The sequence below is a fragment of the Mesocricetus auratus genome, unplaced genomic scaffold (genome assembly GCF_017639785.1).
Source record: "Mesocricetus auratus isolate SY011 unplaced genomic scaffold, BCM_Maur_2.0 Super-Scaffold_100004, whole genome shotgun sequence".
In the NCBI taxonomy this organism is placed as follows: domain Eukaryota; kingdom Metazoa; phylum Chordata; class Mammalia; order Rodentia; family Cricetidae; genus Mesocricetus; species Mesocricetus auratus.
In genome coordinates, this window is record NW_024429189.1 from 96,850,832 (window position 1) to 96,878,664 (window position 27,833).

General features: G+C 42.0%; 1 protein-coding gene and 1 pseudogene across 4 annotated transcripts in view; both read left to right on the plus strand.

Moving 5' to 3' along the window:
* The window catches only part of Ebf4 (EBF family member 4), a 70,043-nt gene that overhangs the window by 21,642 nt on the left and 20,568 nt on the right, over nucleotides 1–27,833 (plus strand). The gene's annotated exons all lie outside the window — the stretch shown is intronic.
* On the plus strand, nucleotides 22,974–23,449 carry LOC110340653 (annotated as a pseudogene).

Here is a 27,833-nt window from a genome sequence, read left to right on the forward strand (position 1 = left end):
TAAATGGGCATTACTTTGTTTTGTTTTTAGATAGTGTCTCCCTATACTAACAAGCTTCAAACTTGTTATCTTCCAGTCTCAAGCTCCCAAGTGCTGGGGTAAGCCACTGTGCCTGGCTTGTAATGGGAATTCTCGTTTTGTTTTGAAATAGTTCCTTACTGTGTAGTTCTGGCTACTCGGCACGCAGACTATCTATCTATCTATCTATCTATCTATCTATCTATCTATCTATCTATCTATCTGGTGGTTTGGTTCTCCCTTCCTCCCTTCCCTCCCTCTTCTCAGGACTCACTCCTCATTCTTTTTACTTTTTATTTTGGAACAGGGTCTCACTAAGTTTCTCAGACTGGCCTGGGTCTCATTCCGTATCTCAGATAGGCATTGAAGTTGTGGTCCTCATGCCTCTACCTCCCAAGTACCTGGCATTATAGGTACTACTATGCCCAGCCCTGTATTAGGTTTGAAAGAAATGTTCCAATATCTCCCTGCTACAGTGGCACACAGTTGGGAGGAGGCTCAGCAGTTCAGGGTTATCTTTGGCTACATTGCAAGTTCAGGGTTACCCTGTCCTGCATAAGACCCTTTCTCAAAACAACAACATAAAAGAATGTTAACTCAAGCTACCTACCTGCTGATTATATTCCATCAGGTTAAAATGGTGGTTTTCCGTTTTAATCATAGATGCATGTTGAATTTAAAATGTTGCTTTTCTTTGCATGTCTTGAGTTGGTTGTATAGCTTTTCTCCTTTAATCTGTTTTCCTATTAGCGTGCTGAAATCCATTAATGGGATTTTGTGGGGTTTTTTTTTGTTGTTGTTTTTTTCGAGACAGGGTTTCTCTGTGGCTTTGGAGGCTGTCCTGGAACTCGCTTGGTAGTCCAGGCTGGTCTCGAACTCACAGAGATCCTCCTGCCTCTGCCTCCTGAGTGCTGGGATTAAAGGCGTGCACCACCAACGCCCGGCGATTTTGTGGGGTTTTTTAACTTGTGTTCACACATGTGAAAGTTAGAGGTCAAGGATGATATCTTTCTCTGTCTCTTCCACCTTACCTTTTGAGATAGTATCTCACTAAACCTGATGGGCGTAGATTGACTACACTGGCTGACTTTGAGCTCCAGGGATCTGCCTGTCTCCATCCTGTCCACTGGGGTTACAGATGTCCTTGACCTTTTTACTTGGATGCTGGGGATCAAACCCAGGTCTCGTGCCTAAGCTGCAGGCCCTTTACCAACTGAGCATCCTCACATTAATGTCAATGAAGTTTAATACCGTGTGGCTCCTGGCTTAGAGAACCCTCTGAGGATTTGCTGCCTTCATCTGACATGCTAGCTGCTCTGCCAATCACATGTTTAAGCTGCTTGCTTTTATGCTCATGTGTGATTTGTAAATTTCTTATAGTTTGCCTTTTATTGTGTGGTTTTGACCCATGGTTTACCAGAATTAAATAATTAAATGGGCTCTTGTCTCCTTTTTATTGTTTGTTGAGTGAGTTTGGATTTGTTCTGTGAAATCTTGTTAGACTATGTCTCAAGTTTGACTCTGTTTTCACTGGCCAGAAAACTACTTAGGCTTTTTTTTGTTTCTTTTCCATTGAGCCCCAGGCCGCATGCATATCAGGCAAGCACTCTGTCGCTGAGCTGCACCCCAAACCTCTGTCACAGTTTTGATGTGCTTACATTAAAGGAGTCCGTGCCTTGTTGCTAAGTTTTCAAATTTGTTTCCATAAAGTTGTTCATAATGTTCTTTTCATAATTTCTCTGGCTGGATGCAGTGCTGCACACCTTTAATCCCAGCACTCAGGAGACAGAGGCAGGTGGATCTCTGTGAGTTCAAGGTCAGCCTGGTCTACATAGGTAGTTCCAGGACAGCTAGGGCTATATAATAGAAAAACCCTGTCTCTAAATAAAAACAAATAAATCTCTGCTTCGTTGACTGTGAACCTTTTCTCTTCTTGTTTGCATCATACCCTTGTCCTTAAGTTTTGCTAGCAAATCAACATTTTTATTATCTGCTTATTGTTTTTTGTTTATTTGCTTGAGGCACGGTCTTGCTGTACAGCCCTGGCTCTCCTGATCTTCACTGTATAGTCCAGGCTGACCTAAACTTGTAGCTGACCTCCTGCCTCAGCCTCATGCATGCTGGGACTGTTGAAGTTTGTTGCCCCTCCCTACACTTCTGCTTATTTTTTTCTTTTTAAAGGTTTTATTGATTCCGTGGGCCGTGTTCTCCTGGTGTTCTCTACCCCTGTGGCTCCTGTAAATCCTCCTCTTCTGCGGGGTTCTGTGGGTCTCAGAGATCCTAGAGGCTCACAGAAACTGTGGTGGCGACCACAGAGCCTGCATGTGTCTGCACTAGGCTCTCTGCATACAAGTTGTGTGTTTCCCCCCACCCTTTGGTGTTTTTGTTGGAGTCCTAACAGTGGGAGTCAGGCAACTGTGTTGCCTTGTCAGCTTTGATATGAGAGTCTATGCCTAATCTTATTGCATCTTGTTATGCTGTGTTTGGTTGCTAGCACTAGGAGGCCTGCTCTTTTCTGAAGGGAAGCAGGAACAGTGGATCTGAGGGAGAAGGGAGGTGTGGGGGGCTAAAAGGAGGGCAGGGGAGGCTGCAGTTGGGATGTATTGTATAAGAGAAGAATAAAGAAGAAAAGATTATTTTTATTTAATTGTTTTTTGAGTATTTTGCCTGCATGTATGTCTGTATCACGTGTATGCCTGCTGCCTGTGGAGGCCAAAAGGGAGCCTCAGAGCCCCTGAAACTGGAGTTACAGACAGTTGCTAACTGTTGTGTGGGTACTGGGATCTAAACCTGGGTCCTCTGCAAGAGCAGCCAGTGCTCTTAACCACTAAGCAATCTCTCCAGCCCTTTTTTATTTCAAAAAAGCTGTTAGCCTTGTCATCTTTTCCTAGTGTATATTGTTTTTCAGTACATTAATTTCTGCTTCATTGGATTTATACTGTTATTCTTTTCTAGCATCTTAAGTGGGATGTTTGTTAGTTTTTAACACTTTCTTTATTCATATAATCATTTTAAAGCTGTGCCATTTACTTAAAATACTTTTCCAGGGACTGAGAAAATAGAGCCACTGTGACTGGTCCAGTGTTAAGTATTGTTAAAATTTTCTTATGATTTCCCTTATGTTACGGGAATGTTAGAAGTATGTTTCCTTATTCTTTATTTTTAAAATAGTTTTACTTAGAAATAATGACAAACAATAAAATGTATATGTAATATTTAATTCACCAAGTGCAGCACATGTGTAATCCCAGCACTCAGGAGGCTAAGGCAGGAGGACTGTCTCAAGTTCAAAGCCAGCCTAGGAGTACAGTATGTGATCTCTTTTGTCTAGTTTATTTTACTTGTCTCAAGTTTCTGAGATTTATCCACATTGTGGCATGTGTCAGTAGTTCATTTGTTTATATCGTTGAGTCATATTCCATTGTTTGAATTTGGCAATACTTGTTGACTTGTCACTTGGTAGACTATTGAGTTGTTTCCAGTTTGGGGGTGTTGCAAATAAAATTTCATAAACATTCACTTGCAACTCTCTATACAGACAAATGCTTTTGTTTCTCTGGAGTGAAATGCCTAAGATTGGAATGGGGGGGGTCCCATGGCAAGTGTTCACTTAGTGTTGTAAGGAGCAGTCTGTTTCTGAGGTTCTGGTACCATTTTACCTGCCTGTCATCGGGGCTTGCACATCGTGGTTCCTCTGCACTCCCATTAACGCTTAGAAGAGTCAATTAATTTTAGCTGCTCTAATAGGTGTGTAGTGGTCTCATTACACTTTTAGTCCGTGTGTCCCTAAGTGCTAATGATGCCAATCTCTTCATATGCTTCTCTGCCGTCCCCACAGTGACCTGCTAAGTTGCTGTTCAAATCCTTGTCACCACCCTCCATTTTAACTGGAAGGGAGTGGGAATAGGGTGGGAGGCTGGGGGGGGGGATTCTCTTTTTAGTATTGAATCAGGGCAGTTCTCCATCCACTGCAGATGCAGGTGCTTCATCAGTGGACACTGGGCAAACGTTTTCTCCCAGTCAGTGTTTACGCCTTTACTCTCATAGCAATGCCTCTTGAAGAACAGACTTTCACTCATGGGAAGGAAGTTTAATACATGTTTACTTTTTTCTGTTGTTGCTTGTGTGTTTGTCGTCCTAGCTGAGATCCTCTATATTTTACAGGCCTGGGTTTTGTTTTCTGATTTTTGTTTTTGTTTGTTTGTTTGTTTGTTTGCTGATGAAAGATTTTTTTATTTCTTTTTTTAATTACATTTTTTTTAGAAAAAAGCTTGTTTTACATGTCAACCCTAGCTCCCTCTCCCTCCCCTCCTCCTACATCCCCCACCACCTCCCCCCCCCAGCCTCCTACCCTATCCCCACTCCCTTCCACATAGGAGATATCCACAGTCTGTCATTTCATTCAGGGCAGGGTCCAGGCCCTCCCCCAAGAGTCCAGGCTGAGAAACCATTCCTCTTTGTGGTATGGACACACAAAGTCCATTTGTGTGCCAGGGATAAATACTGATCCACTGCCCAGTGCCCCATAGGTTGTCCAAGCCTCCTCACTGACACCCACATTCAGGGGGTCTGGATCAGTCCCATGCTGGCCTCCCAACTGCCGGTCTGAGGTCCAAGAGCTCCCCCTTGTTCAGGTCAGATGTTTCTGCTGGTTTTACCAGCCCATTCTTTACCCCTTTGCTCATCACTCCTCCCTCTCTGTCACTGGGTTTCCGGGAGAATTCAGTTCCGTATTTAGCTATGGGTGTCTGCCTCTGCTTCCATCAGTCATTGGATGAAGGTTCTAGGATGGCATATAAGGTAGTCGTCAAGTTCATTATCAGGGATGGGCATTTAAGGTAGTCTCTCCACTATTGCTTGCATTGCCAGTTGGTGTCATCCTTGTAGATCTTTACAAATCTCACTGGTGCCAGATCTCTCTTCAACCCTATAATTTCTCCCTCTGTTATGGTATCTCTCATCCTGCTTTCCTCTATTCCTCCTCCAACTCAACCTTCCTGCTCCCCCATGTCCTCCTCTCCCCTCCTCTGTGGTGCACACCTTTAATCCCAGCACTTAGGAGACAGAGGCACTCAGATCTCTGTGAGTCCAGGCCTGGGTTTCATATTTAAGTCCATGATCCATTTAAGTTAATTTTTTAAAGATTTATTTATTTATATTGTATGTGTATGAGTATTTTTCCTACATGTATGTAAGTGTACCACATGTGTCCCTGGTGCCCAAGGAGGCCAGAAATGGACATCGGATCAACTGCACTGAGTTATAGATGTTTGTGAGCTGCCACATGACCGCTGGGAAAGAGGCCTGGTCCACAGCAGTAGCAGCCAGTGCTCTCACCACTCTCCAGTCCCAATCCAATCTGTACAATGGGGTAGAACCCAGGACCTTGTACATGCTAGGCTGTACTCTACCACAGCGTTACGTCCTCAGCTCCTAAGAAAAATTTTATAGATGATGAAAGGTCTTGGTTCAAAATGTTTTTGGTTGATTGATTGGGTGGATTAAGTTCTTTGGGTTTTTTTTCCTTTCCTTTCCTTTTTCTTTTTGTTATTGTATTCTCCAGCCAGAAGATTTTCAGTTATTACAGCACTATTTATTAAGACTCTTATTGCTCTGGTACATTGCCTTTGCTCTTTGTTAAACGCGCACGCGCACACACACACACACACACACACCATTTCTACATGCTTTAGCCTGTTTCTGGACTCTTGTCTGTCCTGTTGATTCATTATTATTCACTTGTATGCCAGTATCACCTGTTTTGATTACTGTTGCTTTATAATAATGCTTGTTGTTTTTGTTCTTTGAGATAAGGTCTTACTGTGTAGCCCTGACTGACCTGAAAGTCATGTACACAAGGCTGGTCTGGAACTCAAGTTGGTCTTCCTGCCTTTGCCTCACAAATGAGAGCCACCATGCCTGCCGTGTCATGAGGGTACTTACTTATTTTAGAGACAGAGTCTTGTGGATTCCAGGTTAGCTTTGAATTCCCTGTAGACCCAAAAATGACTCCTAATCCTTCTTCCCCTATCTCCCAATTGCTGGATTCTCAGATGTGTACCACCACCCCTGTTTTATACATGTTGAGGATCAAATCCAGGATGTCATGCATGACAGGCAAGCACTGTTACAACTAAACTCCATTCCCAGCCCATAACCCTTGCGTCTGGGGAATGTTAGTCCTCCATTTGTCCTTTCATATATTTTAAAATAATTTTGTTCCTTTATGTGTGTACACACACACATGCAAACCCTTGTGTACTGTAGAAGTCAAACAACTTGTGGGAGTCAGTTCTCACCTTCCACTATGTGGGTCCCAGGGATTTAAATCAGTCATTAGACTTAGTGGCAAGCCCCTTTACACACTGAATGATCTTACCAGCCGTTGCTCCTCACGGTCCCATTTGTGTGGCTGTTCTGCACTCTGCATTTCCATATGAACTTGTAAATCAGCTTACCAATTCAAGTTATTTTTGTTACTAGTGTGTGTGTGCCTTTAGGTGAGCTCTAGGGGTTGGATGTAAGCCCCTGGCTTGTGCAGCAAGCACTTTTACCCATGAAATCATCTTCAGAGTTCCAGCTTATCTTTTTTTTTTCCCCTCCAAAAGAAAAAGGCCCAGTGGTTCAATTAGAATTACACTGGATTTCTGAATCAATTTGGGAAAAATACTATCTTGACAATAAAGAGTTTCCTAGTGTGCCACAGGTATATTTCCTCGTTTATTTAGATCTTCCTTATGCTTGGGAATATTTTCAGGTTTAAGTATAGATATTTTACTTCTGTTTAGATTTGTTTCTATTTTGTTATTTTAATTTACTGTAAATACTACTTTAAGTTTCAGTGTCCAGTTGTTCTAAATACAAATGACTTTTGTCTATTGATTTAATAGTCTATACCTTACCAAAGTCATTTAGTTCTAGTAGCCTTCTTTGAAAGAGTCCATCTGATATCTAGATAGATAATCCAGCCATTTGAAAATAAAGTCAATTTATTACTTCTAATTTAGACACTTTTGGGTTTTCTTTCTTGTCTGAATATTCCGACTATATTTCCCCAAATAAAGCTGATTAGTAGTGGTGAGAATGAGTATGTATTGATCTTGGGTGGAGAGCATTTAGAATATCACACACACACACATCACATTTGTTGTAAGTTTTTCATAAATGTCCTTTATCAAGTTGAAGGAGTCCCCGCTGTTTTTAGTGACTGAACATTTTTATGAAGAATGGGTGTTGGGTCAACAAGCTGACTCAGCAGGTAAAAGTGACTCCCACCAAGCCTGACGACCCAAGCTTGATCTCTGGAACATGTATGGTAGAAGGAGAAAGCCAACTGACTTCTACAAGTGGTTCTCTGACCTCCACATGTACCCTGTGACATGCACACACACTCATATAAAAATATAAAAGAAATTAAAAGAAAAGAAAAAAGATGTGTTAGGATTGGGCATGGTGGCACACACCTGTAATCCTACCAATCCAGGCAGAGGTAGGAGGGTCCCTGCAAGTTTGAAACCAGCATAGTCTACATAGTGATTCCAGGCCAGTGAGCGCACAGTGAGATTGTCTTTCAAAATGACCAAAAACTACAAATGGATATTAGACTTTGCCAAATTTATATGTACCACATTTGTGTTGGTGCCCAAGGAGGCCAGAGGGTATCAGATCACCCGGAACTGGAGTTATAAGCAGTTAGTTATTAATCACCTGATGTGGATGCCAGGATCTGAATCCTCTGCAAGAGTAATACATGCTTTTAGCCACTGAGCCATCAAATATTTACGTTTTTTGTTTTAAAATGCTAAATGACTTTAGATGATTTCCTAATATTAAACTAATCCCACATTTTGGCCAATAAACTCTACTTGTATGTATGAAAATATGTATCATATTTTAATATGCTATTGAATTCAATTTAATAAAATTTGTTTAGAATATTTAACTTAATTTAAACATTTTAAGCATTTATCTTTATTTATGCATATGTGTATCTGTGTATTAGTATGCCACGTGTTTGTGGGTGCCCATGGAGACTAGAAGAGGGCATTAGATTCCCTGGAGCTCAGCTACAGGTGGTTAAGAGCAACAGACGGAATCCTCTGAAAGAGCAGCAAGTACTCTTAACAGCTGAGCCTTCTCTGAAGCCCCATTAATTTGTTTGCTTGTTTCTTTGTTTTGAGATGGTCTCTTGTAGCCTAGGCTGGCCTTGGACTCTATGTAAGCAAGGATGAACTTGAACTCCAGAACATCCTACTTTCACCTCCTGTGTGCTGGGTTTACAGGTGTGTGCCACCAAGCCCAGACAATGTGGTGTTTGGGATTGAACCCTGAGCTTCATGCTTGAAATCAAGCACTCTGTCAACTGAGCTACATTCCCAGCCCTGCTTATATTTTTTTACAACTGTCTTCATGATTAGTACTTACATTTTTCTTGTAATTTATTTGCTTGTTTTAGTATCAGGGTAATATTTGAATATCATATGAATATTTGATATCTATTGGATTCATTGAGCAGTATCTATCCCTGTTGTTTGTTTGTTTATTGTTTTTTTCAAGACAGGGTTTCTCTATATTGTTTTGGAACTTGTCCTGGAACTCGATCTGTAGACCAGTCTGGCCTTGAACTCAGAGATCCACCTGCCTCTGTCTTCCAAGTGCTGGGATTAAAGGCGTGTGCCACCAACGCCCAGCACCCCTTTGGTTTTTAAAAACAAAATTTACATTGATTAATTTGTGTGTGCGCATGCATGTGTGTGTGCACAACTGGAAGCCAGAGAATAACGTGTGGGAGTTGGTTCTCTCCATCTGCCATGTAAATTCCAGGGATGACACTCTGGTTGTTAGATTTGCAGCAAGAGCCTTTACCTGTTGAGCGATCTTACATGCCCATCCTCTTCAGTTCTTTTTGAAAGAATTTGTGTAGAATTGATATTACTTCTTTTGTGAGTATTTGACAAAACTCACCAGTGTAGCCACCTAGCCTGAAGTTTTCTTTACTCTAATTGACATACGGATTTATCTTTTTATTGGCCCTGAGGAGATACAGCAGTTGACCAAGTGCTTGTTGCCAAAGCCTGGGGACCTGAGTTGGATCTGCAGCATCAGTGTAAAGCAAACAAACAACAACCAGGGCACGATGACACAAGCTTACAACCCCATCCGTAGAGAAGCAAAGATGGAGATTCTGGGACTCTCTGGCCAACGCAGCTGGCAGAAAATCCCAGTTAGAGACCCTGTCTCAAAAAGTAAGGTGGCAAGTAGTTGAGGCAGACACCTGATGTTACTTTTCTATCCCGGTGACAAAATGCCATGAACAAGGCAACTTACGAAAGAAGTGTTCATCGGACGTACAGTTTCAGAGGGTCAGAGTCCATGATGGCAGAGCAAAGGCATGGTGACAGGAACAGCCGAGAGCTCACATCTTGATCTGCAAGTGGGAGGGGGCACTGGGAATGGTAGGAGTCTTTTGAAAACTCAAAACCTGCCCCAGTGATATAGTCCTCCACAAGGCCACACCCACTAATCCTTCCGAAACAGTTCTTCCAATTGAGGACTAAGTAGTCAAACATATGAGCCTATGTTGGGGCTGTTCTCATTCATGCTACCACATTCCACTCCCTGGCCCCCCAGGCTCATGGCTATATCATAATCAAAATGCATTTAGTGTAGTTTCAAAAGTCCTTGTTGTCTTTCAGTCTCAACACTGCTTTAAAATCCAAAATTCAAATCTCTTAATTGTAACCCTCTGTAGAAATAAAAAAAAAAAAAAGAATCCATACTTCCAAATACAAAAACACAGAATATGCATGACTATTCCAAAAGGGAGACATTGGAATAGTGAGAAAGTACTTGACCAAAGCAAGACTAAAACCCAGCAAGGTAAACTCCAAACCCTGTAGCTCCACATCTGATGTCAGGGCTTAGATGGCTCCTCCCTTACAGTTTTGCCAACTGTAAAACACTCCTTCCTCTTGTGCTGACTCCACTTCCTGTCTGAAGCTTTGCCTGGCAGGCATCCCGCAGTTCTGGAAGCTCCAACATGTTAGGGTTCCCAGTGCAACACAGGGTTCACTTTCATAGCTTCACACAATGACTTTTTAGGGGATTCACACAGGGACTGCCCTGCCACCCATTGCCTGGCCTCAGAAGCTCTCCATAACCTCAGAGGAAGATTCCACAACCCCTTTACTAGTTTATCCTTCATGAGTATAAAGTCACATGAATGACACCGCCAAGTTTGGCTGCCAGCTTGGAGTGGAACTTTGAATCCATTTGCAACAACTTTCATTTGTTTTTGTTTTTAGCAGAGAATTCTTTTTCTTTCACAGATAGGAATCTTAGCTGGGTGGGATCTTGCCCTGAGGGCACCCCTCCCTTTATTCCATTTCGGATCAGGCCATTCCTTAATCACTGCATACTTTCAACACAAGCCTGGTCTCCAACATTAAATTTCATGGTGCTCTTTTTCTCTTCAAACTATGTAATTTTTTTTGCCAGGTTTGGGGGTACATACCTTTAACCCCAGCACTCAGGAGGCAAAGAAATGGCAGGAGAAACAGTTGAGAGCCCTCATCTTGATTCATAGGCACAAGGCAGAGAACACACAGGGAGTCTTCTGAAAGTTCAAAGCCTACCGAAAGAAGCACACCTCCTCCAACAAGGCCACACCTCTTAATCCTTCCTAAACAGTTCCAGCAACTGGGAACCAAGCATTCAAACAAGTGAGGGGGGGGGGGCATTTTCATCCAAACCACCACACCTGCATATGCACCTGCACATACATGCATGTGTACCTGCAAACAAAACAATTCTTTTAAAGAATAAACACATTTCTTCATGAATGACCTTTGGTAATTGCTATCTTTTTTTTTTTTTTTTGATTTTTCGAGACAGGGTTTCTCTGTATTGTTTTAGAGGCTTGTCAGTCCAGCCCGGCCTCGAACTCACAGAGATCCGCGTGCCTCTGCCTCCCAAGTGCTGGGATTAAAGGCGTGTGCCACCACCACCCGGCCGGTAATTGCTATCTTTTACCAAATGTTTTCATTTCTTACAAATAGCTCAGCTTGCTGATATAAAGCTGTTCATAATGTTCTCCTACTGTTCATAGTAGCATCACCTTTCTCATTTCTGATACTGGCAACTTGTGGCTTCTTTCTTTTTCCATTGATCAGTTTGGCTATAGATTTGCCTATATTATTGCTCTAAGAGAACCAGCTCCGGATGGTTTTCTCTGTTGCTTTTTTTGTTTTTTAGTGTGTGTGTGTGAGTGTGTGTGTGTGTGTGTGTGAGTGTGTGTGTGTGTGTGTGTGTGTATGTGTGTTTTGCAGGCAAGGTGAGCTGAGCTATGTCTCCAACTCATATCTTACTGATTTATTTTTTTATATGAATTTTCTTTCATTTGCTTCCTTTTGCTTCCTGTACTTTTTCTGGTTTCTTTCTCGTTCTTCTTTATTTTATGTGTGGGTGGTTTGCCTGCATTTGTGTCTGTGCACCACATGTGTGCAGTACCCACAGAGCCATCTTTCCAGCCCCATTTTTTTTTTCTGTTTCTTAAGGTGGGAGCTAACCACTAAGCCATCTCTCCAGCCCCACTTTTTTTTTCTGTTTCTTAAGGTGGGAGCTAAGTCAGTCATTGATTTAAGGCCTTTCATTTTATCTGAAATAGATTTTCAGAGTTAGGCTTTTCTCCTTAAATACCCCTTTAAAACATACCAAACATTCTGGTAAGTTGTGTTTTCATTTTCATTGAGTTTTAATTTTAATTCCATGGAGCTGGAGAGATGACTCAGTGATTAAGAGCACTGGCTGCATTTCCAGAAGAGCCATGTGTGGTTCCTAGCACCCACATGGCAGCTCACACCTGTCTGGGCACCAGGTGCATCCATATATGCTGGCAAAACAATCATACACATGAAATAAAAGTAAATCTTTTAAAAATGTTTCTAATCTCCTTTTAGAGGTCTGTCTGGCCCATGTGCTATCCGGTAGCTGGTGACGTAACTCACAATGGGTAAAGGTTACTGATCCTGACAACCTGAGTGCAATCCCTAACACACACAAGTTGTCCCCTGGCCTCCACATATTCACTTTGGCACACCTGCATGTGCACACACACACACATGCACACACACACACACACAAATGTAATTTAAAAAGTAAAGAGAAGACACATGAAAATGCTGCTAGGATCCTTCCATTATTAGTTTCCAGTTGAATTCTGTTGTCAGAGAACATGCTTTTTATGGCTTGAATCCTCGTTTTGTGAGCCAGGGTACAGTGTACTTTAAAAATGCCTTGTTTGCATATGCAAGCAGTATGTATTATGTTATTGATGGATAAAGTTGGATAAACATTGAACAGGTCAAAGTAGGTGACATAGTTGCGCAAGGCTTGTATATCCTCAATGATTTTCTGACTATTCTATAATTAAATGAAGGTTATGAAGTCACTGCATAGGCCTGCTGAGATGGCTTAGTGGTTAAGAGCACTGGCTGCTCTCTCAGAGCACATGGCTTCAATTCCCAGTAACCATACCTTGCCTCACAACCATCTGTAACTCTAGTTCCAGGGGATCTGAAGCCCTGGCCTCTAATCTCCATAGGCACCAGGCACTCTTGTTGTACATAGACATGCATACAAGTACAAGGCCCATATGCATAAAATAAAAAAATAAATCTTTTTTTTTAATTACTGGCTAGTCTGGGATATAGCTCGGTTGGTAGAACTTTGCCTAGCATGACGGACGCCTTGGGTTCCCTCCTATGTACTGTGCCAAACCCAGGTGTGGTGGTGCACACTTGTAATCTCTCGGCACTCAGGAGGTGGAGGCAGGAGGATCACAAGTTCAAGGTCATCCTCAGTAAATCCCAAGCCTGGGCTACACAAGACCCAGACTCTAAATTAAATAAAGTCGCCATCGGTTATTACTGTGTGTTCTCTTTCTCTTGAGTTTCTGTCAGTTTTGTTTCATACAGGTTGAAGATTTATTATTAGGTACAGAATTTGAGATTATTATGTCCTCTTCTTTCATTGTCTCATATCATGAAATCCACTTAGACACTAGCTAGTCATATTAGCTTTCTTTTATTGCATTTAATTTATTTTGTGTATGTGCCGTGCATGCCTATAGCAGTCAGAGAAAAATGTTAGAGAGTCGGTTGTCTCCTGCCACCGTATAGAGTCCAGGATTGAACTCGGGCATCAGGACCACACAGAAGGACCTCTACCCACTGAACAACTTTTTGCACATACCAGAAGGGGGCAGCAGTTCTCATTACAGATGGTTGTGAGCCACCATGTGGTTGCTGGGAATTGAACTCAGGACCTCTGGAAGAGCAGTCAGTACTCAACCTCTGAGCCATCTCTCCAGCCCCTGAACAACTTTCTAAAACTGCATTATGATAATACTTGGCTGTTGTGTATTTATTTGGTTTGGTTTGGTTTGGTTCGGTTTGGGTTTTTTAAAGTGGGTCTCACTGTGTAGTCCAGACTAGCTTTGAGCTCAGGGTATCCTCCTGCCTCTGCCTTCAGAGTGCTAGGACTATAGGCATGAGAACACCGTGTCAGCACCATCTGCATTTGACTTGCAATATATGAACTGCTTATGTTTTGTGTGATTATTGGCATGGTTGGCTTTGGGTTTCAATGTCTTGATATTTACTTCCTTGTGTACTGGCTCTCCCGCTCCCCTCTAATTAGTTACGTTCCTGTGGCTATGACGAAACCCCTGAGAGAAGTGAGTCAAGGAAGGAAGGGAGCTTTGGCTCACAGTTCAAGGATGCAGTCCGGCAGGAGCCGGGAGCAGAGAGCGCATGAGTGTCAGTACTCATCTCAATTTCTGCATTGTCTTTAGTCTGTGGCGTCAGGACAGCCTGCATGAGGGGCGAATCTTCCTCCGAGCTAGCCGAATCCAGGAACTTCTTCACAGAAATTCCCGGAGGTTTGTCTCCTAGGTTACTCTAGGTCCTGTCAAGTCAACAGTGGAGATGAGCTTCCACCTCTCCCTCTGTGGCTTCTGTCTTTTAAAATGTGATTTCCCCTTGTTTTACCACTGACTCCTGTGTTCCGTGACTTTTCCTGGGAAGACGCCAGCAAATCTGACCACTGAGAATAGGCCAAAGAAACAGATCTGACTCCCATGCAGCTTCATCACCAAGTCTAGCGTGGTGGACCAGTGAGTTTCCCTGGGTTATCTACGGAAGTGTGGATGACTCCCAGGCAGCTTCATCACCAAGTCTAGCGTGGTGGACCAGTGAGTTTCCCTGGGTTATCTACGGAAGTGTGGATGACTCCCAGGCAGCTTCATCACCAAGACGCCCACCCACCGTGGGTGACAAGAAAGCTTCACGCTCGGGGCTCCCTGCAGGTCTTAGGGGTAGCTGGGCAGGCTGGCAGACAGCAGCGCCTTCTCAGCAGTTGTTTCTGAATGTGTAGCTTTTCCTAAGCTTTGAATGTCTGAGACATGTAAGTTTTATTTCCCGAGGCTCTCTCCTCCCTTCAGGAGAGACTCTTTCAATTCTGAGGAAATTGCTTCACACCTCATGTAACTTAGGCATCAGCCATCTTGCCTGGCTCATTGCGACTCTTTCTTTTCTTTTCCTTTCATTAGCTCACCTTTATGTTCATCATTGGCTTTTAACATTTTTATTTATTTATATTTTATGTATAAGTGTTCTACATGCCAGAAGAGGGCATCAAATCCTATTGTAGATGGTTGTGAGCCACCATGTGGTTTCTGGGAATTGACCTCAGGACCTCTGGAAGAGCAGCCAATGCTCTTAACCACTAAGCCATCTCTCCAGGCCCATCATTTTTGTTTGTTTTTGTTTTTTGAGACAGGGTTTCTCTGTGTAACAGTCCTGGCTGTACTGTGTTTGTTTTGTTTTGGAGACAGGATTTCTCTGTATGTAGCTCTGTTTGTCCTGGGACTCATTCTGCAGATCAGGAGATCCATCTGCCCACCCCCCATACTGGGAACAACGGTGTGTGCTATCACTGCCCAGAGAGTTTTATGTTTCTTATGCTCAGAGTGTGTTTATCTTTTTGGATCTCAGTTTAAAGTTTTGTGTATATATAGAATTTTTTTTAAAAGACAGGATCTCACTATGTTGTCTGGATGACCTGTAACTCACGATGTAGATCTGTTGATCTGGAACTCACAGAGATTTTCCTGTCTCTGCTGCCTAAGTGCTGGCATTAAAGGCATGCACCACTGTGCCCAGCTATATTTAGGAAGTTTATTATAACCATTATTTGTTCAAATATTTTCTCTGCCCCTTCACCTCCTTCTGGAATTTTAATTGCTGTATATAGGCATTTGTAGTTTTTCTTTGGTTCACTGATTCTTTCTTATTTTTGACATAAGGACTTACAGCCTCCCAAGTACTGGGGTTGTAGGTATACCTGTGCTTGCTTTTTGCCCCCCCCATATCTCCTCTTTCTCTAGATAGATATAAAATGTGTGTATATGTGTATGTATGTATGTATGTATGTATGTATGTATATATGTGTGTATGTCTATGTATGTGTGTATGGTAAAGAGAGTCCTGTACCCAGCAATTGTTTATTGCTTATACAGTAGAGGGGATTTGTGATTTTTGTAACTTTCTGGCTCCCTAGTTTTATGGGTCTCTGCATCTGGGGGAGAGGGAATGTTTACATCTGAGGAATCAGCTATAAACCAAAGGGTCTCATTTCCTACTAAACCACTTGTAGTTTAGAGTCAACACCGTGATTGAGGTGGGAGAAAGCTGAAGATGTTTAGGACAAAAAAGACAGTTCTGTGGTGACAATGTGACGTTCTCCCTTCTGGATGTGATACTCAACTCAGTCTTCACTGTGGATAAACTTTTGTGGTCCTGTGAAATCTTTACCCTCACACCCCAGAGACCTCTTCTCTTCCTTCTGTTATTTCTTCATCCACTGGAGGAATCCTTTGCCTGAATTATACAAGAACCTCTATGGGCCCAGAGAGAGAATTCTGGGTAAATTTGGATGAGAAAATTCTACCTGTATTTTATATGACCTCTAGCTTTGTAAGCCTTTATCTAAACACCAGTGTTTCCTTCAACGAAGAGAATAAGTGACAGACACTGGAGGGTTTACACTATGAATAACTGTCTCCATAATAGTCACTCTCTCTCTCTGTCTCTCTCTGTCTTTGTCTCTCTCTCTCCCTCTCCCTCCCTCCTTCCCTGTCTTTTTCTATCTCTCTGTCTCTGTCTCTCTGTCTCTGTCTCTGTCTCTCCCTCTCCTTCCCTTCCTCCCTCCCTCCTTTCCTGTCTTTTTCTATCTCTCTGTCTCTGTCTGTCTCTGTGTCTCTGTCTGTCTGTCTGTCTGTCTGTCTCCCCCTTCCTCCCTCCCTACTTCTCTGTCTTTCTCTCTCTTTCTCTGTCTCTCTCTCTCTGTCTCTCTCTGTCTCTCTCTGTCTCTGTGTGTGTGTGTGTGTGTGTGTGTGTGTGTGTGTGTGTGTACAACCTTCAGGAGTTGGCACTCTCCTTCCACCATGAGTCCTGGGGATAACCAGTTTGTGCAGCATCCCAAATAACCTTTATCCACTGAGCCATCAGTTTTAATGTTATAGAGGGGCTGTGAATGTTTTAAACTTCATACTTGCTTCAAAATCCTGATCATTGTAATAATCTTGTTATATCTTCAGCTAGTAAAGGATATAGTCACATTACCACCCCAGGAATTGATAAGTACATTTATAACCCTGTGTAGTTTGTCTTCTACCAATGGAAACAGTAGTCTGAGAATAAACCTATGTGGATCATGACACCAAAAATATTGAAAGGTTAGGCCTTCTGATTTAGGGCTGTTCCCCCATCCCTTTAAATACAACACTTTAGTCACTCCTGAGTGCATTTCCATGACATCTTACAGCTGGTTATCCTGATGGAAAGGCATTCTCCTGCTTTGACAGGCTCTGGAAGAGCACCTGGTCCCTGGTGTCTCCAGCACCCAGCCCTGCTCAGGGCCTAGGATGAGCTAGCCGTCTCCCAGTCTGTTGATAAACCTGGCAGGCATCAGTTCAGCATCGGTTTCTTGCTCTTTACCTTTAGAGGGCTCTTTACAACTTCTCCACAGCTGTTTCGAAGCTCAGCTGAACTGAGATGGGGGAGCTATGATGCCCCGAATATCCCCACTTCCCTTGTAAAGACAAGGGATGATCTCGTGAACCTATTTCAGTTTATTAACATGTAACAGGTCCAGGAACCACTCTGTTGTACCTAAATTTCAGTCCTCAGTGGAAACTAAGACCCCTCCAAACAAAAACCCTCTTCACCTCTTACATAAGCAGTTTGTGAACCAGAGAACTTGAGGCAAATTCTTTTTTTGTTTTGTTTTATTTTTGTTTTTCGAGACAGGGTTTCTCTGTATTGCTTTGGAGCCTGTCCTGGAACTCTCTGTTTAGATCAGGCTAGACTGGAACTCACAGAGATCCACCTGCCTCTGTCTCTCGAATGCTGGGATTAAAGGCGTGCACCACCACAAGGATCCTTGTCATTGAATGTAGGGCCTAGTCAGATAATTCTGGGTGATTTCATCTCAAGATCCTTAATATAATAACATCTATATAGATCTGTAGTAGTTTGAATGTAATTGGCTCCCATAAATTTATTGGGAGTGTCCCTATTAGGAGGTGTGGATTTGTTAGAGTAGGTGTGGCCTTGTTGGAGGAAGTGTGTCACTATGGGGGTGGGCTTTGAAATCTCCTATGCTCAAGCAATGCCCAGTGTTACAGTTAACTTTCTGTTCCTTGCAAGATGTAGAACTCTGAGCTCTTTCTCCAGCACCATGTCTGCCTGCACACTGCCATGTCCCACCATGATACAAATGGACTAGACCTCTGGACTGTAAGCCAGCCCCAATTAAATGTTTTCCTTTGTAAGAGTTGCTATGAAAAAAGGAAAAAAAGAATTCCTGTGGTCATGTTGTGTCTTCACAGCAAACAGAAACCCTAAGATATATCCTTTTCAAAATAGGGTCCCATTTACAACGTTTACAGGTTGTGGAATGTAGATATACTTTTGAGGGGATGGTGAGAAATTCACCTCTCTGCACCTAGAGAAAGGGATTGAATCAAGTGCTAATGATATTTACACAGGAAATCCTTCAGCCAGTAAGTTACCCTAGAGCCCCTGGAGGGTCTGTTAACATCTTAGCTGCAAGTGATGCTCATGAGCACATGGCATGCTAAACCCAACCAGTTTACCATGGGGAGCAGAATACAGAAGTCTACAGCTCTGTTGGAGAGATGCTTGCTCTCTGTGTCACTGTGTTCACTCCGTCTCAGCCCTACACCACCCCCATACCCCCCTCGTTTGTCAGCATGGCATGAATTGGGTCATCTACTGTAACAGCATTCCTGAATACAAAGGCATAAGTACTTATTTCTCTTACATGGGGCAGTCTGGATGTAGCTCGTCTAGGCAGCTCTTCTCCACAAAGTCATCTAAGACTATTTATTTGCCCTCAGCTCTCCCATAAACTAACACCCTCTTCTACACAGTATAAGCAGGTTCAGATGTAATCTAAAGATCACACCACAGTTCTTTTAATGTCTTTGGTCAGAATGTAGTCATATGGCCCATACTTTGCTGCAAGGGAAGCTGGGAAAAGAAGCTTTGTGGTGGACTTTGCTGACCCCAGATGAGTCAAAGAACCCTGCCATAAAAACAAAGGAAGTAGCCGGGCGTTGGTGGCGCACGCCTTTAATCCCAGCACTCGGGAGGCAGAGGCAGGCGGATCTCTGTAAGTTCGAGACCAGCCTGGACTACCAAGCGAGTTCCAGGACAGCCTCCAAAGCCACAGAGAAACCCTGTCTCGAAAAAAAAACCAAAAAAAAAAAACCAAAAAAAAAAAACAAAGGAAGTGTATTGTATACTGCTGTGTCACTGCCACTAGTATGCCAAGAGAGCAACTTAAAGGAGAAAGATTTATTTGAGCTCCCAGTTTCAGAGTGTTCATCCCTTGGACTCTTGCCTCCATGTCTGGGCCTGTGTTGAGGTAGAACGTTGTTAGCAGAAGGAGCACATGGAGGAAGGTGCTACTCACATGATGATGGGCAGAAAGGAGAGATAAGGGAAGAAGAGAGTGAGGGAGAAAGAGAGAGAGAGAGGAAAAGAAAGGTGCACAGGACAAGATTCAACCAGCAAGGACATACTGTTAGGGACATCCTTTCTTGAGCTAAGACCCATCTCCTAATGTCGATAGACCCTCCCACAAGTGGAACACTGAGTCACCATGAACCTGTGAGGGACATTTGTTTCCAAACAGAAAGGAATGTGGAAGCAGAGGCTGTGAACATGCCCCATCTGGTCTCTCTTCTACGAACACACTTTCCCTTTGTGGATTGCTGCTAAATACCTCTCCCACTGGAGTAAACCCCTGTAGTCTGTGGTCCCCTTTAGAACAGGGAGCTGGTGCAGAGCCCAGGTATCCATCTGCTTGTGATTTTATGGGCCTTGTGTTTCTGGGATACGAAGATGCATTCTTAGGAGCAGGCCTGAAGTCAGAGGTGTCACTTTCCACTGGCCTCTTCATCAATGGCAGTTTCAACTTGGAAAGGAGATTTCTTTAGCACACTAGGTTTTGCTCCCATCAACTCAGATCTACTGATAATATATCTAGTTTTGCTATTGTAAGGCCAGGAACACCTACCTATGCTATTGCAAATGAATTTTTAATGATATATTTTAAGATGTAATTAACATACTAAAAATTCACTTTTTAAAAATAAAATCATAAAAACCTGTGTTTAGAATATTTTATCACTCGTATTCTAGTTTGGTTTTAGTTGTTGTGATAAACACCCTAACCAAAAGCAACTTGTGGAATGAAAGGTTTATTTCACCATATAATTTATAGTCCATCATGAAGAGAAGTCAGGGCAGGAACCCAAGGCAGGAATCTGGAGGCAGGAACTGAAACAGAGACCATGGAGGAATGCTACTTACTTGCTTGCTCTATGGATTGCTCGATATCCTTTCTTATACAGCCCAGGACCTGTCCAGGCCCTCTCATATAAATCATTAGCCAAGAAAATGCCTCATGAACACACATGGGAGTATGATGGAGGCGATTTCTCAGCTGAGGATCCTCTCTCCAGGTAACTCTAGTTTGTGTCTGGTTGACAAAAACTAACCAGCATAGCTCCTAGAACAAACTTAATACCCATTAGCAGTCACTCCTCATTCTTCCTGCGCTAGCTCCTAGCCATCACTAATCTATGTTCAGTGTCTGTGGGGTCCTTATTCTGGATACTTCATATAAGTGGGATCACACAGCACATGGGGGTTGCTGTTGTGGTGTGTGCATGGTGTGTATGTATGGATGTGTATACCACAATGCCTGTGCAGAGGTCAGAGGACAACTTGTGAGTCGCTTCTCTCTTCTGCCTTTATGTGGGTTCTCTTGGGCTCAAACTCAAGCCCTTAGGCTTATGTGACAATGATTTTACACACCTGGCCATTTCACCAGCTCCAATATATGGTGTTTTGTGATCAGCTTTTTTTTCTTAATTTGGCATGGTGTTTTAAGGTTCATACACATAATTCCCATTAGCATTTCATTCCATTTTCTTGCCAAATACCATTCCACTATAAAGTTCTACTTTGCATTTGTCTATCATCAGTTCATAGAGAGCCAGGCTATTCTACTTTGAGGTAGTGTGAATTGGGTTGATCTGAAGTTTCATGTACTACGTTTTATAGATGAGCTCAGTAGCTCACACCTTGTGAGACTTAAGGCAGAAGACCTTCAAGTTCTAGGTCAAGGTAGAGAGACCTTAGTTCCAAAATATAAACAAAACTAAGAGACTTTATGTCTACAGCAATTTTTTAAAACTCAAATGGAATTGCTGAGTTATAGGTTAACTTTGTTTCACTTTTTAAAACATTGTCAAATTGATTTCCAAAACAAGTGTACTAACTTTTACCCCATCTCTAATACATGAGGGCTTTGCTTCCTTGAACACTCATCAATATTTTAATATTGTCTAAGTGGTTTTTGGTTTTTATTTGGTTGGTTGGTTTGGTTTTTCAAGACAGGGTTTCCCTATGTATCTTTGGAACCTGTCCTGGCACTCATTCTGTAGACCATGCTGGTCTCGAACTTACAAAGATTCGCAGGCCACTGCCTCCCTAGTGCTGGAATTAAAAGTGTGCACCACCACTACCAAAGCTGTCTAAGTGTTTTTTAGATTAATTTATTTCATGTATGTTTGTATGTCACACACATGCCTGGTGCCAGAAGAGGCCAGAAGAGGGAGTTGAATTCCTTGGAGTTGGAGTTACGTATAGTTGTGAGCCATCATGTGGGTGCTGGGAATTGAACCAGAGTCCTCTGCAAGAACAAGTGTTCTTAACTACTGAACCATCTTGTCAGCCTCTTATGTTAATTTTTATATAGGTTGTAAAATAAGAGTCAAACTTCTCATTTTGTTGAGAGTTGTAAAGGATTGATATTTTTCTTTGAATAGTTGGTGGAATTTAACACTTAAGCCATCTGGGCCTGAGATTTTGTGAAAGGTTTTTAAAAGGCTAATCCAATCTGTCATCATAAATTCTGTTTTCCTGCTGAGTCATTTTGAAGTTTTGCCATTCCGTCTATGTTATCTAGTGTGCAGTTGTCCATAACATTCTCCCACAATTCCTACTGTGTCATGAGAGGTTCTTTGTCCTGGCAAGGTCCCGCTGCCCTTGAGAGTCCCAAATAGACACACAAGACTTAAATTAATGATGAAACCGTTAGCTGGTGACTTGGGCTTCTCTTTTTGTTTGTTTGTTTGTTTTGTTTTTTGAGACAGGGTTCTCTGTGGCTTTGGAGGCTGCACTGGAACTAGCTCTTGTAGACCAGGCTGGTCTCGAACTCACAGAGATCCACCTGCCTCTGCCTCCTGAGTGCTGGGATTAAAGGCATGTGCCACAACTGCCCGGTGACTTGGGCTTCTTATTGGCTAGCTCTGTCTTAATTATTAACCCATTTCCATTAATCTAAGTATTTCCACGTGGTCTTAAGTTACCAAGAAGTATCTGGACCTCTTACCCCTTTGTGGTCTCACATGGCATCTGACTCTGACTACATATCCCAGAATTTGCCTAGTCTCCTAGCCCTGCCAATCTTCCTGCTTGGCCAATCAGTGTTTTATTCATCAACCAATAAGAGAAACATATACAGAATAACATCTCCCATCACTACTGCTGCAGATTGGTTATGCTATCACCTTTCTTAATCATAGTTTTAACAGTATGGCTCTTTCTCTATTGAGTATTTGCCACTTTTGTTACTCTTTTATTTATTTTTTTAATTTACTGTTGGGGGATCAGGGTATATATGCCACCATGCAAGAGTAGAAGCCAGAAGACAACTTTGTGTAGTCTAATTTCTCATTCCACTTTTTGTTACTGTTGTTGTTGCTGGCATAGATATATGTATTTTATTCTCCATGATTTTAACATCCAATAACCAATTCCTTCAGTACACAGAAAATAAATGATATCCTAAAAGAAAGTCACTAAATAACTGAGTGGTGGTGTCTCACACCTTTAATCCCAGCACCAGGGAGGCACAGGCAGGTGGATCTCTGTGAGTTTGAGACCAGCCTGGTCTACAAGAGCTAGTCCCAGGACAGCCTCCATAGCCACAGAAAAACCCTGTCTCGAAAAAAAACCTAACTAACTAACTAAATAAATAAAACAAAATAAAGTGACTAAATAAAGCATGGTTACAGTCTTGCACCTTGCTAACCACCATAACTAGACTTTTGACTGCAATTGTTTGATAAGCATTAACTGAATTATTTTTCTGGGTTACTGCATGAGACCTTGCCTTTAGCTGCATCACGGGTCCTGTTGAGACCCTATCTTCCTGGCAACCTGAGTAATGCCAGCCCCTCCCCCAGGAGGGAGTAGCAGTCGGCCAGCCTTTCCTCGGGGTGACCATGTTCTGGCATGCACGTTGGGAAGGCAGTGGTCATGACTGCAGCCTTGTCAGAAGAGCTGCAACAGGACTTGGTGGAGTCCCTACTCAGGCATTGGAGAAGCCTAACAGAACAGGATGCTGTATCAAAAGGGAATCTGATAAAGAGCACAACCCCACTTGGCACTGCAGCATGCTCCTTGTTCTTCAGTAGTTGTGTGACACGAGAAACCAAGCACTTTATCTGCTTCTCCCTGGACCAAGTCATTCTTGCTTTCAAATCTGGTTAAAAGTGCTGGGGATAGAATTCCAGTCCTCAGGCTCTTCTGGCAAATGCCTTTTCCTGATGAGCTGTCTCAACACCAGCCTTGTGATAATTAATTCTATTTTCTATTCTCTATTTCCTTCATTTCTGCTCTAATCTTCATTTCCTTTTACTTGTTTGCACTGAGTGTAGATTCTACTTTTCCCCATTTTTAAAGGTTGTGTCAGAGATTTGAGATCTGCTTTCTCTTCTTTTTTTTAACTTTAGCTCATGTAAATTACATAAACATTCCTCTGACAAAATCACATAAATTTTAGTATGATCTGTTTTCATTTTGTTAGCTAAAAGGTTTTCTATTTCTCTTACAATCTCTTCCTTGACTCCCTGGTTATTTGGTTATTTACAAGTGTGTTATTTCGCTCCAATATTTGTGTACTTCCTCCTATTAGTGATTTCTATATTTAATTCCATTGTGGACAGAGAGCATACGTTGTAAACTTTGTAGGTTTCTGAGCCCTAAAAGTTTATGGAGGCTTTTAAAATGGCCAAACATGAGCTATTCTAAAAAAAAAAAAAGTCATAGGTGGGGCTGGAGAGATGGCTCAGCAGTTAAGAGGACTGATTATTCTTCCAGAGGTCCTGGGTTCAATTCCCAGCAACCACATGGTGGCTCACAACCATCTGTAGTGAGATCTGGTGCCCTCCTCTGGCATGCAAGTGTACATGCAGGAGGAATACTGTATACATAATAAATAGATCTTTTTAAAAAAGTCATATGTGCACTAGAGAGGAATGTCTGTTTACCGTATGTCTGGTGTGCACTTGAGAGGAGTGTCTGTTTATTATATGTCCCGTGTGCGTTTGAGGAAGAGTGTCTGTTTATTATATGACCCGTGTGCACTTGAGAGGAGTGTATGTTTATTATATGTCCCGTGTGCACTTGAGAGGAGTGTCTGTCTATCAGATGGCCTTTTAGGTCCAGGGGTTTATAGTGTCTTCTGCTTCCTTGTTAGCTCATTGCCTGGTTCTTCTATGTATTACTGAAGCAGAAAACCGAAGTCACCAACTATCACTGCTGGACTTTTCTTCTCCATTTTCCCCTATGCATTTTGGAGTTGTGTATGTTTGTAATTATTATTTCCACTGACAGTCACACATTTACTACAAAATGGTCTTCTGTGTGTCTCACAGCCATTTTTTCTTGCAATCTGTTTGGTATTAGAACTGCCACTCCAGCTCTCTTTTGGCTGGAATTTGTATATCTTTTCCATCCTTTTGTTTTCTAAAGTGTGTTTCATATATAAAGCATACAGTTGGATCATGTGTTTTTAAAAAATCCATTCTGCCAATCTCTGCCTTTAAATTGAGACATTTAATTGATTTCTGTTTAATGTAGTTACTGATAAGGCAGGGGATTTTTGTACTTTTTTGTATTTGATATTGAGGACTAAATCTAGGATCTTTGATATGAGGCAAATGGTGTTCCACTAAGTTAAATCTGTAGCCATTTTTACTTTTTGTTTTGAGACAAGATCATACTATCTCACTCTGTCTCACATAGACTCACTCTATAGCCTAGGAACTCTATGGTCTTTCTGCTTTCAACCTGCAGTAGCTAAGATTAAACACTTGCAACACAAGGCTTGGATATATATTTCCTATCTTTTTTGTTCCTCTATTCCTCCATCTTTGCTGTATATTTCCCAATGAACTGTTTTAATTCTGCTGTAGTTGTTGTTACTGTTATTTTCTTAGCAGTTACTCTAAGAATTGTAATTAAATATCTTAATTTAGAATAATCTAACTTAGTCAAAAACCAACTTAATTTGTACACTGACAAAAATAATGTGTCAAGACCAGAGAAATTACTTTTGCACATGCACACCCACAAAAGAAATAAAGTAACTATAACTAATAACAATATCCCAGCATAGTCTTATGTTCTCTCTCCTCTTTCAGTCTCTCATTGTCAGGAAGATAAAATCTTTTTAAAATGTATTTATATCTATTGGTGTTTTGCATGTCTGTGTGAGGGTGTCAGATCTCCAGGAACTGGAGTTACAGACAGCTGTGGACCCAGGTCCTCTGGGAGAACAGCCAGTGCTCTTAACCTCTGAGCCATCTCTCCAGCCCCATAGTAAGATAAAATGTTAAGCAGAGCCTAGTTGTACAGGTGTATAATAAGGTCATTTAAAAATGGACTTTATTTTAAGGATAAGTAAAATATTACTGGAGAACTGATGATGTATTTTGTAGCATGCTCAAACCCTGGGTTTGACTGCCAGCGTCACATAAAAGAGCTGTGGTGGGGCGTGCCTATAACCTCTGCACTCAGGAGGTGGAGGCAGGAGGGGAACCTGGACCTGAGATTCCCTCTAAAAAGAATAAGAATGACGCTGTAGGGTTCCTACAACCCCCGCTCCACACAAGGGTACACCAGGGCGTTCCTATAACTCCTGCTCCTACCTGTGTGCACACCAAAACATTCCTATAATCCCTATTCCCACATCACTCCTATAATACTGATCCCACATGTGTGCACACCAGGGCTTCCCTATAACCCCTGATCCCACATGTGTGCAAACCAAGACATTCCTCTATAACCCCTGATCCCACATGTGTGCACACCAGGGCTTCCCTATAACCCCTGATCCCACATGTGTGCAAACCAAGACATTCCTCTATAACCCCTGATCCCACATGTGTGCACACCAGGGCTTCCCTATAACCGCTGATCCCACATGTGTGCACACCAAGACATTCCTCTATAACCCCTGATCCCACATGTGTGCACACCAGGGCTTCCCTATAACCGCTGATCCCACATGTGTGCACACCAAGACATTCCTCTATAACCCCTGATCCCACATGTGTGCACACCAGGGCTTCCCTATAACCCCTGATCCCACATGTGTGCACACCAAGACATTCCTCTATAACCCCTGATCCCACATGTGTGCACACCAGGGCTTCCCTATAACCCCTGATCCCACACATGTGTGCACACCAGGGCTTTCCTATAACCCCTGTTCCCATCCCAGTGTTTTAAATTAGGTAAAAAATGAAATGGTTACATATGTGCTATTTTCTATATTTACCTGTTATTTTCTTCTTCATGTGAATTTGAATTACTGCCATCTTTGACTTTTCATTTCAAACTGAAGGATTCCTGTTAATATTCCCTGCATGACAAATTTGTTAATGATGATTCTTCAGTTCTTGTTTACCTGAAAATGTCTCATTTCTCCTTATGTTTGAAGTAGAAATTTTACCAGTATTTTTGGTTAACAGTTTCCCTTCAGCATAACATGTCATCTCCCTGTGCTTGGGCTGCTACCTTCTCTGCTGAGAAGTCAGGTGGTAATCTTTCTGAGGATCCTTTGTCCAAGGGAAGTTATTTCTCTCTACTTGCTTCTTGGATTCTGTCTCCATCTCTGCTTTGGGATGATTTGAATCTGACGCGTCTGTGGGGTCTCTAAGTATTGCTTGGAATTTACTGAGCTTCCTGGATGCGTGCAATAAAGCTTTTCATCAAATTTGGGATGTTTAGGCCATTATTTCTTTAAACAATCCTTCTAACCCTTTCCATTTCTTTTCCCCTCTTAGAAAGAGCACACTGTATATGTTATACATGTTTGATGATGCTACAGAAGTCTCAAAGGCTTTGTTCATTTCCTTCATTCTTCTGAACTAGACAATCTCAACTGGCCCGCAGTCAAGTTCACTGCTAGTTTTTTTTTTCACCTGGGATATTTTCTCATTTCAATCATATCCTTCCAACTCTACAATTAACATTTTAAGAAGGCTATTTGTTTATCTTTGTTGATGTATTTTTGGAATGAAACATCTTCCTCATACTTCCTTGAATTCTTTACACATTGTTCCCTTCACTTCTATAATCATTAATAATAATGTTTTAAATTATTTTTCCAGAAAGTCTAACGTGGGCTTCCTAAGGGACAGTCCTATTTATGTATGAGTCTCACTCTCCTATCATCTTACACATATCACAATTCTTTGTTAAAAACAAAGCAAATAAAGCATTTGGTCATATAATGTAGAACCCCTGGAAATCATATCCTCTAATGGTTTTGTTGCTATTGCCTATTTTTTGTATGGTTTTTGTTTTGTTTTGTAACTTTTCTGGATCAGTTCTCTAGCTTGTATTTTCTGTGATGTGTGGTTACCAAAGTTTTTGGTACTGCCTTAGTGACCAGCTCAACTGAATAGGTTTTTTTGCTCTTTGTTGAAAGGCTCTGTGTGTGTCAGGGCACACCTTCGTTGCTGTAGCAATTGACAGCTCTGCCTTAGGTGTCTCCTCTTGCTTGGGCAGGAATCCAGAGATGGGCCTAGGACCCTCGCAGACCATCTATGGGTGTGTGTCCTTCCCCCAACAGGCATGGCTTTCTAAGACCTTCAGAATGTGCTAGAACTTTTCAGAGTCTCCTATAGACATTTTATTTACCTTATTCTTTCCCTTTAAAAAAGTTTGGCCAAATTTTCTTTCCCCAGATAGCTGATTGTACAAACATCCTGTTCGTAGGACTTTTCTCACAGAACAAGCTCTGAATCGAGTGAAATAAGGTCTGTGGATAGGTTGTTAGAGACAACCAGACTGGTCAAAGAA